The sequence below is a fragment of the Pezoporus wallicus genome, unplaced genomic scaffold (assembly GCF_028554395.1).
Source record: "Pezoporus wallicus isolate ANWC-B61680 ecotype Strahan unplaced genomic scaffold, APGP_CSIRO_Pwel_v1 contig_3486, whole genome shotgun sequence".
Taxonomy (NCBI): Eukaryota; Metazoa; Chordata; class Aves; order Psittaciformes; family Psittacidae; genus Pezoporus; species Pezoporus wallicus.
In genome coordinates, this window is record NW_026642292.1 from 435,090 (window position 1) to 447,746 (window position 12,657).

Consider the following 12,657-nt stretch of genomic DNA (forward strand, 5'->3'; position numbering starts at 1 on the left):
TTATCAGCCCCCTTCAGATACTGAAAGGCTGCTATGAGGTCTCCACGTAGCCTTTCCTTCTCCAGACTGAACAGCCTCAGCTTTCTCAGCCTGTTTTCATATGGGAGGTGCTCCAGTCCCCTGATCATCCTCATGGCCCTCCTCTGCACTTGTTCCAACAGTTCCATGTCCTTTTTATGTTGAGGACACCAGAAATGCACACAATACTCCAGGTGAGGTCTCACGAGAGCAGAGTAAAAGGGCAGGATCACCTCCTTCAGCCTGATGGTCACACTCCTTTTGATGGAGCCCAGGATACGGTTGGCTTTCTGGGCTGCAAGTGCACACTGCCAGTTCATGTTCATTTTCTCATCAACCAACACCCCCAAGTCCTTCTCCACAGGGCTGCTCTGAATCTCTTCTCTGCCCAACATGTAGCTCTGCTGGGATTGCTCTGACTCAGGTGTAGGACCTTGCACTTGTCATGGTTAAACTTCATGAGATTGTCATCAGCCCACCTTACAAGAATATCAAGGTCCCTCTGGATGGCATTCCTTCCCTCCAGCGTATCAACCAAACCACACAGCTTGGTGTCATCAGCAAACTTGCTGAGGGCGCACTCAATCCCATTGTCCATGTCAGCAACGAAGATGTCGAACAAGACTAGTCCCAACACCGATCCCTGAGGAACACCACTCATCACTGGTCTCCAGCTGGACATTGAGCCACTGACCACAACTCTTTACATGTGGCCATCTAGCCAGTTCTTTATCCACTGAGTGGTCCACCTATCAAATTGATGTCTCTCCAGTTCAGAGAGAAGGATGTCATGTGGGACAGTGTCGAACGCTTTGCACAAGTCTAGGTAGATGATATCAACTGCTCTACCCCTGTCCCTCAGTTCCATAGCCCCATCATAGAAGGCCACCAAATTGGTCAGGCAGGATTTCCCCTTAGTGAAGCCATGCTGGCTGTCACCAAGCACCTTGCTGTCTTTCATGTGCCTTAGCATGCCTTCCAGGAGAATCTGCTCCAAGATTTTGCCAGGCACAGAGGTGAGACTGACTGGTCTGTAGTTCCCTGTGTCATCCATTTCCCCCTTCTTGAAAATGGGGGTTATATTACCCTTTTTCCAGTCATTGGGAACTTCACATGACTGCCATGTTTTTTTCAAATATGATGTCCAGTGGCTTAGCAACTTCAGTATTTGCAGGTATAGATGTCTATTTGCAAAGTTAGTTGAAAATTAAAGAATTATTATTACAATTCAATAATAAGGTTTGAGTTTATTTGGGTTTTATGTTTTTATTACATGGGAGATTTAATTCAGTAAGTTTCATTGCATGAGAAATAAAAAAACAATTGGGAAAACAAATATATGAGGCTTCTAAATGGCAGAATTCAAATAATTTGCACCTGGGGATACTAATTTTTTGTAAAAATAACTTGAAAATATATTTGTGTCTCATTCCTGTCACTCTTTGAAGCATTTCATAATCTTAGTGGTTATTAATGTCTCTCCTTAATCTCAGATAAATTAGAGAGCTGGGATCTTTGAGGCTGAAATCCATTACATATAAAGAGTCTATTATTTACAGCTCCATTATGTTCTCTGGTCATCTCTTACACAAATCTATTTCTATCATCTGGAAATTACCCATCCATATTGCTAACATTTCTGGGTAAATTAAATCACATCCCACTCATCAGAACCAAATATGATTCTAGTTTATTTACTTTCTCCTGTTTTTTACTCTCTTTGAGGGGACATGATTTTCAATAGTAGTAGACGTAAAACTTCTGCATGTGCATGGCAAAAGTAGATTTAAACATTTGCTTTCATCTTGCAAAAGAAGAAGTTATGTCCTCAACAGCCCTATGGGCCTATTCTGTGATGTTATTATGACTCTTATTATCAATATTTTAAAGAAGAATAACCAATCTAAAATTATTTTGTAGAGGTTGGATAGTTATTCTGTTTATTTTTTGACCCTTCTTGAGCTCAACAGGACATTGAACCAAACATTATCAGAAAAGTCACAAAAGTTCCTTGGAAAAATTACCTTTATTTCAATTACCCAGGGCTATAAAGACACAAGTACTGAGCATCTCTCTTGACCAACCGTTTGACTTTCTTTCATTTTTTCTTCTAGTGGAATTTTATTTTCCAGTTCTTTGAACTTTAGTTTTATATCCTAGCAGCTGCAACTACAATTATCTGTTTTTATACCTATATGAACTCACAGTTTAGAAATATTGGAAAAAAAGTGGAAAGCAGATATGTGTATGTTTTAGACTGATCATCTTGGGAGTGGTGGGGAAAAACAAATTAGCAAATTCTCTTGGTAATTCTTAACCTTGAAATGGGTTTATCTAGCATCAGAAAAAAAACAGATCAAATGAGGATTCTGCATAAAAAATGATCATGGGCCTCAAAATACTGGACAAATTTCACGTATACGTTAGCATAGAGTATTCACTGCTGAACATAAAATATTATAACTTAATCTTTACATTGTGTCTGCTCTTTGCTTTCTGGCTTCTTCTCATCCTCTGGTTCTTGATCTAACCATCTCTTAAAACATTTATGAAATATATTTTGTCTTAAGAATTTAATCTAGTTTCTTCTGAAAGCTCCCTGATCTTTGTAAATTCTGTAGATTTATAATTTATAATGGTACAGTGCCAGCATTGTCTAATATGTATTAAAAAAACACAAACAAACAACAAAACCCCCAGTATTCATACATTGCCATTTTTGATGAACGTCTCCTTGTGTGTAATGCCAGTTTTTGCTCTTTAAATAAAAAGAGTTAATTTCAGGGAACAAGCAGAATTATATTACAGGGTCTGAAACCTGTATTTAATTTATGTTGAATTGTTCATGCAGAGAAATGAATTTTACAATGAAATGAGAGATTCCAAACCTTTCAGCTCTTTAATAAACCAAATAAATAGAAGAGATGGGTTGGGATTGAACTTCTCAGACCACCTGCCTACTTGCACAGGTGGCTGAAATACTCTTGGGTAATAGAGAAGGACTTCTTTCCCGCTCCTATAAACGAGGACACTCATGAATAGGAATGATAGAAAAGCCAGTCAAGCAGGCAAATGAGCAGCATTGGTGGTGAGATGTTTCAGGAGGCATGTTTTTGGTGAACTTGCCAATTCAAGTAAAAAATTTTCTGAGACTGAACACATGACCTAGAATTTCATATTTATGGATTTTTATTCCTGATTCTGACCATATTTTTGTATAGACCTACTCCAGTATTTAACCTATATTTGGTCTTCCATGAATGGAAAAAAGATACCACACTGATAAATTTAGGAATTAAATATATATCAGCTACCCCACCATGTCAGTATGCCTTTCCTCTCCTCAACCTGAAAAGGATGGTAAAATGACAAAGCAGAGTTTGGCCCTAGCTATTACAGTTTTCAGCATTTGTATTATATGGTGAATGCAGCAGCTTCAGCTATCAGATGATTATAATAAATCTTGTCCATTAGTATACAGCCTATTAAACTGCACATTCCTGAAACGAAAGTGTAAACTTAGGTCCCAAACCAGTCATTTGAAAGGATTTACGAATTTACTTTCATCCTTTTCTGGGCTGTTAAATTTTCTCCACAACCTTTTTAACTTTTGTTTTAGAATATTAAACTTACAACATCAGACTCAGTAAAGAGCAGTATTGAAATGTTTATTCTAAACTTTCTCAAGGTACCTGGGATTTTCAGCAATATAACACTGTTTGGAAGTACCCTAAGTGATTGTCTTCTGTGAACATTAAATATCAAAATTGTGAATTATAAAATGATAAATATTATGTTAAAAATATGCATGAAAACATGGGTGAAAATTATTACTATTAACACCCAGTATTCACATTGTTTGTTTGTTAGCAGCAGACTTGATGTTTTCTGATTTCTTCCATTCTCAAGCTAGGGATTTGATATTGAGAAGAAACTTAAAAAGGGAATTTGCTTAAATTATGGAAACTGCTGATATGGTAGCCACTGGTCTGTCATTATTCTAGAGTTTCATTATAGTGAAGGAGAAAATACACAGTTTCCAAAAAGCAAAAGTTACCTCAGTTTGTATGTTCAGAATGTGCTTATTTTTGTAACAGACAGCAAATTTTCAAGGAAAACAGCTTAACTATTTTATGAACTTTAAAGACACTGAACTCTTCCCTTTTGCTATACTGCTGACTAATCTAAAGCTCACCAACTAGTTTTTCATCTGAAACAAAACCTCTCTTCATTATTTTCCATTATTTAAAATTAATTTTATAATTATAGGATGAACTTTAATTGTTTATACTTGTTTCTCTTGTTTCCAGTTAACAAATCCTACAATGTTGATTAATGCTGCTACAAACAGCAAACTCCAGTCATAATTTAATATCAAGGAAAATGAATTCTAATTGCATATTTTCAAAAAGTGTGATGGAATTTTAAGCTTTAAATTAAAATTATAAAATTTTAATATACATTTCACATATAGATAAAATCATGGCTTGGGAAGACTTTTTGATCTCCTTCATCCAACACTATTAGGGACTTTGGAGAAAAGATGTACAGATATGATTTGGTTTGAAGGTCACAACTTATTTAAGTTCTCGCTGCCTGTTGCCGGGAGCATATCCCTTTAAAAAGGAGGGACTTGCTATGTTAATCATTGGCATTAGCATTGTATTATAGTGATCAGCTGCGGTCAGCTGACCTGAGGAAAGTTACATTTAATGAGAATATTTACAGTTTCATTCTCTCTATCTCTTCATTTCTTACTGTTCATGCAAAACAGCATAAAAAAGTCAGTCCTCTCTGACGCAATTACTGGGCTCTTTTTATAATGTCTGCCTTTTACCACCAAGTAAAGAAAATTGCAGGACCTTAAAAAGATGTCAATAGTACATAGCTGTCATTGGTTATTCTAGTATTAGTGCTTAGGGTAATTTTTCATAAATAAGAAAACAGGCTAATCAAAAAAAAAAAATAAAAGAGAGAAAGGGGGACTCAGTAACTAAATATCTTTTTAGTAATATTATACAATATTGTTGAACCTAAAAACTACACTAACCTGATGTTCTTACAAATCAATAGCTTATGTTAAACTTAGGTGAACTCATCATTGTCACTGTCTGGGATGTAATGCCACAAGAATGAGTTGGTGCCTCTCATCTCCCAAGGCTCAGCACAAAATATAGGAGCAAAGAGTTACTTCCTTCTTTAATAGCTGAAGTATCTTGACACCATGAAACACACCCTTTATCTGATAATGACTTAGAATCATAGAATCATAGAATAATAGAATCATAGAATAGTTAGGGTTGGAAAGGTCCTTAAGATCATCTAGTTCCAAGCCCCTTGCCTCCCACTAAACCATGTCACCCAAAGCTCTGTCCAACCTGGCCTTGAATACCGCCAGGGATGGAGCATTCACAACCTCCCTGGGCAACCCATTCCACTGCCTCACCACCCTAACAGGAAAAAATTTCCTCCTTATATCCAATCTAAACTTCCCCTGTTTAAGTTTGAACCCATTACCCCTTGTCCTGTCACTACAGTCCCTAATGAAGAGTCCCTCCCCAGCATCATTATAAGCCCCCTTCAGATACTGGAAGGCTGCTATGAGGCCTCCACGCAGCCTTCCCTTCTCCAGGCTGAACAGCCCCAACTTTCTCAACCTGTCTTCATAAGGGAGGTGCTTCAGTCCCCTCATCATCCTTGTGGCCCTCCTCTGGACTTGTTCCAACAGTTCCATGTCCTTTTTATGTTGAGGACACCAGAACTGCACACAATACTCCAGGTGAGGTTTCACAAGAGCACAGTAGAGGGGCAGGATCACCTCCTTCAGCCTGATGGTCACGTTCCATTTTGATGCAGCCCAGGATACGGTTGGCTTTCTGGGCTTTGAGTGCACACTGCCGGCCCATGTTCATTTTCTCATGAACTAACACCCCCAAGTCCTTCTCTGCAGGGCTGCTCTGAATCTTCTCTGCCCAGCATGTACCTGTGCCTGGGATTGCTCTGACTCAGGTGTAGGACCTTGCACTTTGCATGGTTAAACTTCATAAGGTTGTCATCAGCCCACCTCACAAGAATGTCAAGGTCACTCTGTATAGCATTCCTTCCTTCCAGTGTATCAACCAAATCACACAGCTTGGTGTCATCAGCAAACTTGCTGAAGACACACTCAATCCCACACTGGTCCCAACACCGATCCCTGAGGGACACCACTCGTCACTGGTCTCCAGACAGACATTGACCACAACCCTTTACGTGTAACCAGCCAGCCAGTTCTTTATCCACTGGGTGGTCCACCTATCAATTTGATGTCTCTTCAATTCAGACACAAGGATGTCATGGGGGACAGTGTCAAATGCTTTGCACAAGTCCAGGTAGATGACATTGACTGCTCTGCCCCTGTCCATCAGTTCTGTAGCCCCATCATAGAAGGCCACCAAATTGGTCAGGCAGGATTTCCCCTTAGTGAAGTCATGCTGGCTGTCACCAAGCATCTTGCTGTCTTTCATGTGCCTTAGCATGCCTTCCAGGAGAATCTGCTCCAAGATTTTGCCAGGCACAGAGGTGAGAATGACTGGTCTGTAGTTCCCTGGGTCATCCATTTCCCCCTTCTTGAAAATGGGGGTTATATTTCCCTTTTTCCAGTCATTGGGAACTTCACCTGACTGCCATGATTTATCAACTATGGTGGCCAGTGGCTTAGCAACTTCATTTGCCAGCTCCTTCAGGACCCACAGATGGATTTCTTCAGCTCCCATGGACTTGTGTATGTTCAGGTTCTTGAGATGGTCTCGAACCAGATCCTCTTCTACAGTGGACCCGAGGTCTTCATTCTCACAGACCCTGTGTCTGCCTTCCAAGACTTGGGTTGTGTGGTCAGAACATTTTCCGGTGAAGACTGAGGCAAAGAAGTCATTCAGAACCTCAGCCTTCTCCAGATCCAGGGTAACAATTTCTCCTAATAGCTTCTGGAGGGGGCCTACATTGTGCCTAGTCTGTCTTTTATTTGCTACGTGCCTATAGAATCCCTTCCTGTTATCCTTAACATCCCTAGCCAAGTTTAATTCTAACTGGGCCTTAGCTTTCCTAGCCGGTCCCTAGCTTCCTGGACAACACCCCTGTACTCTTCCTAGGCCACCTGTTCTTGCTTCCACCTTTTATAAGTCTTTTTTTTCTTTCAAAGTTTCCTCAGCAGCTCCTTATCCATCCAAAGAGGTCTCCTGGCCCTCCTGCTGCACTTCCTTCTAGTTGGGATGCAACACTCCTGAGCTTGTAGCAGGTGATCCTTGAATATCAACCAAGAGTCTTGGGCCCCCTGCCCTCTAGGGCTATATCCCATGGAACCTTACTAAGCAGGTTCCTGAAGAGGCCAAAGTCTGCTCTTTTGAAGTCCAGGGCAGTGAGCTTGCTGCACGCTCTTTTCACTGTCCTGAGGATCTCGAACTCGACCATCTCATGATCCCTGCAACCAAGGCTGCCCTGGAGTGTCACATTTCCAACAAGCCCTTCCCTGTTGGTGAGCACAAGGTCAAGCATGGCACCTCTCCTTGTCTATTACTTGCAGGAGGAAGTTGTCTTCCACACAAAGGAAGTTGTCTTCCAGACAAATCTTAAATCTAATGTGACTGATATTTATTCTTTCTGTAAAGGACATGCTGAAATCTCATTTTACCATGGATAAAACAGTTTGTACATATAGAATATGTTATCATAATCACAGGTATCAGGTTCCCCATTGTTGATGCGGGAGTCACGGACAATGCAGAGACGATCAATGTGATCAAGCAATTGCCAAATTTATTACAAAGCCTTAACTCCTTATATACTATTTCTTACATGCAGTTACAGTGATTTGGCATATTATGATTGGATACATGTCCTGAAGACCCTTACTGGCTAACATATAAGTGGTTAAGCACAGGTGTGAGAACTTGACCTCGAAAGCTTGCCAACAGTCCACAGTTCTCATTAACTCAGTGAATTCTGGCTTCTTCTTATCTTGCTTGCTTAAGCTACTTTGGGCCTCTCATGGCCTTGCTGTATCTTTCAGGATTATTCAGAGTTTATGTACTAATTATGCATTCTCCCGTGAGAACACTGTCTCCACACCCCATAGTAAAAATAACTTCAGTGTCTATCTTAGAACATCATATTCAGGTTCACCTCAGATTCATCATGTAAGAAACTGAAATACCCAGCAATTAACTAGTTCACCACAACCTTTACTGTAAATGCCCTATTTGAAACCAAAGACAATGAATGTACCTTAAAAGTGAAAACCACACCAATCAGCAGAATGTGTGATTCAGTAACATTGTCCGTCCAGGGTACCGTACAAAAGACTCACTGCTAACTATAATAAGTATCATTATCCTCCAATGAAACCAATACAGATTAGAAAATACCTTATAAAATACTACATAATAATTGATAATATTTGCATATTTGTCACATCACTTCCATGAGAAAGAAGCATCTGACCCTGACTCACTTTGAATAACTAGATAATGAGGAGTATAATAAGAATGTACTTGCTTGAAAAAATGGCTAATTCTGAAGTTGTTATTTCATCAGCCTGTGTTTTGGCATCAGAGAGCTGTTCAGAGATATGGTTTGTTGAGGTTTTTTTTTTTCTCTTCTTCTTCTAATCCTCCTCTAAAGAGCAATAATTTTAATCTTTGGTATGTGACATTTTAAAAAATGTAGTTATCAGAAAATGTAGATGCTCTTAGTGCTAAAGTCTCTCAAAAATATCAGGCACAATTATTCCTTTATTCTCTTTTCCAGGCTGAAAAACCCCAGCTCTCCTAGCCTGTCTTCACAGGGGAGGTGCTCCAGCCTCCTGAGCATCTTCGTGGCCGTCATCTGGACTTTCACCAAGTCCACGTCCCCCTTGTGCTGAGGGCCCCAAAGCTGAGCACAGTAGTCCACAAGAGGTCTCACAAGAGCAGAGCAGAGGGGCAGAATCACTTTTCGTGACCTGGTGGTCATGCTTGCTTTAATGCATCAAAACCTACAGTTGTCTTTCTGGGTTGCAAGTGCACATTGCAGTTATCCAACTGAGAATAAGTAGTAATCTCTGAATTACCAATGTACAGTTCTAGTAGGATTTTGTCCCATTTCATCATATCTTAGATTTTTTTTTCTTAGGGGGACCTCCTTTTCACTGCATGTTATTCTAGTCTTGTGCTCTCCAAACTATTTCTCAGTAACATTTCATTCCTTTCTTGGGTTTGGCACAGCCACAGTTAATATGATTATACTTTGAAGAATGCTAATTCTAGGGAATAGGTACTTTCGCACCTATTGGAACTGTCCTGATGGTGAGAAGGAGTCCACTTCAAGGAGGGGTGCCACAGAATTAATTTAACACTAATTTTCAAAAGCTCATCTGGTATTTTTGCTACTGCTGCATTTAAATATACCATCTGGTTCAGAAAAAAACTCCCAACACAGGCCACATGTCTCAATGCAGAGGAAATTTTCAGGTACCAAGAACATGTACAGTGTAGCTAAAGAAAAGCTAAGTTCTTGAATATGAACCCAGCTCCTCACAGGTGAACAGGAAGCAAAGTGTTAAATAAAACCCCAACTTTTTTGACTAGAGTTAATATAATGTTCTATAGAAGTTTTTTCTCTTAAAACAATTCTTCATTCTTCAGCACTACATTTGTAGGCTTTTTGCCATTCATAATCAAATGAATGAAAACTGTTTCTCCCGCCAGGCTCCAGTCTTCCAACACTAAAGATGTTTTTAAAGAGGTTCCAAATTTGTTTAATAAGAACTTCCACTACGCAGTGCAAGAACATCCTTTCTATTCAAAGCTTTGATAACATACAAAACTAAGCACCACATGGGAGATATTGAGCACCTCCATCTCCTATAAACTTCAATCAGAAAGGAGGGTACTCATCAACTCAGTAGACCCAAGAAAACCTTTTTGCATAAAAGAGAAATGAATTTTCCAGCACATTTAGTTCCAAGAGTGTCACAATAGCTTTTCCTCCCATGGCATGAATCCTAGTCAAATTATGCAGTGATTATTCTATTTCAGTTCCTGCATTGAATGTGAGGTTTAATTGCTCAAAAATAAACACTTTCCTAGTGAATGTAAAAAAAAAAGAAAGAAAGGAGGATAATTTTTGTCTCATTCTATACTGCTGCTGTGAAGATGTAGGCTACCATTTTAGATGTCCAGCTTAGAGCAAAAAAATTTTGGTTCCTGTCTTGGTTACAACCAGGAGAGATTAAATGCATTTAAGAAATTAAACTTTCCCTCCTATTCTTTTGAGTAAGTGCTTTCTGTCTGTAATATGTTAACTCTTTGGTAGTACCAGTGGTATGTATAGAACAGCACATTGTCATGGTTTAACCCCACTTGGCAACTAAGCCCAACACACTCACTTGCTCACTCCCCACTGATGAGAAAGAGAGAGTAGGAAGGGTGGAAGTTTAAAAAAAAAGTGGTTTGAGATAAAGACAGCTTAATAGGGAAATCAAAACCTGTATATGCAAGCAAAGCAGAATAAGGAATTAATTCATTACAGCAGGTGTTCAGACATCTCCAGGAAAGCAGACCACCATCATGCGTGACGGTTACTTGGAAAGACAAGCACCATCACTCTGAACATCCCCCACTTCCTTCTTCTTCTCCTAGCTTTCTATTCTCAGTATGACTTTATATGGTGTAGAATATTCCTTTGGTCAGCTGGGGTCAGCTATCCTGGCTGTTTTTCCTCCCAGTATTTTGCACGCTTCAGCTTGCTCTCGGTGCAGATGTATGAGGAGCAGAAAAGATCTTCACTCTGTATAACAACTGCTTAGCAATAACTAAAACATACCTGAATTATCAACACTTTTTGGGGCACAAATCCAAAACAGCCCATGACAGCTATTATGAAGAAAATTAACACAACCCCAGCCAAAACCAGCATACATTTGTAGCCAGAGTGACTCAATCTGGTTAGTATATTCTCTTGTGAATGGAAGGGTGGCAATGATCTGGGACTAAATGAACATCCATTATTCCTTTGCAGTGAACAGAAAAATTTCTATTAATATGTGTCTAAAATAATAAAACACAAGTAGAAACTTAAATCAAGAGCCCTTATTATTACCTAAAGTATGCTGCCAGGAAAGTCTCAGCTGAACACTTGAGATTTCTTTAAACTGGCTTCTACAATATTTTGTTTATTGTGTTCAGAAATGGAAGAAATTACGGCAATGAAAAAGCTTTCTCAACTGTGACCATGTAATCTTTATTATTATTATTGTTTGTAACTGTATAAAACAGAACCTACATGACTGAAACTCCCCTGACCTTTTCACTTGCAAATACCCATATTAATTAAAAAGTACCAACGTCCTCTTTGCATCCTTAGAGTAACTGTAAATAACACTAGTGCCTACAGTGGTGATGATGTTGTATTTCAAGCTATTACTTGGGAATAACCTAGTATTTTTATATTTGAAATGTCTTCATTTTATTTTGTACTTTACTTGACATTCTCAAGTCGACTCCAGTTGAAATTTAGACACTCAGATCTTCAACTAGCAACTGATGTAGTTAATGGAAGTAAATAAGTATATAATATATACCAAAATGAGCTATTCATTTTTTCTTTAAAGTGCTCCACTTCCTTTGTTTGATCTTCATTGTATGTCAAGGCAAATTCAAAACTAATCCAATTTAACTTCCTCCTCAATTACAAAACTTGTCTCGGGACTAACATGAAGCTGCCCAAAGGACTGTCTGTTTTTCATCTGACTACCCTTTCTGTAAGAACTATATTATTTAGAACCTCAGAAATGCCAGGTTCTAGGCCAATGATTCTTAAAACCTTAGGGCAAAGTCTATTGTCAAACCTCAAACTATATAATTTACTTTCACTGACTATTAGGAAAATATAAATGGATGTTCTATAGCTATATACATTAGATGGTGAGTACAGTCTGGAAAACCTTTTTTGAGGGTTAGAATGGCATATAGAAAATTATTGTCTTTTCAGCTGTTCCATGTTATCTTTTCCAAGAGAAACAAAAGGTTCATAGCAAAGCAAGAGAACCAGGAGATGAGACACATCAAGCTGAATGTAAAGGAAGAATTAAGTTAATAAAAAGCAAAAATGATGAAGAAAGTGTCACAGAATATGTCAAACTAAATGCAAATTAGATTGTATATTAAAGAAATTGGGAAGCATTCATGAATTTGTCCTTACACAAACTATTAAAACTACAGCCACCAATTTTACATTTATGAATTAAGTATTTCTTTAATTACACGAGTTGTTAATTTATGATGGAAACCTGTTTATTTTTAAAAAAATTCACACTTCTGGGTATATTTAGTCTATCTTTTCATCCCTCCAAAAGAAGATAAGCAGTCATTCTGTAAATATTTTTAGGCATTTTTATTCTGTGATTGTAATCAACAACAAAAAAGAAGGTTTATTTTTTAAAAAAAAGTGATTTTTTTTTTTTTTCCAGATTTACACTGGAGGAAACAAGTGCTGTGGTTCTTAATAAGCATCTTTGTCCTTCATTTCATTAAAGGAAATGTAACTGAGATTAGGGTTTTACCATTTGCGCCTTAACTGGAATGAAAATTACACATACTGAGAAAGCTAAATTAACATGTCAGA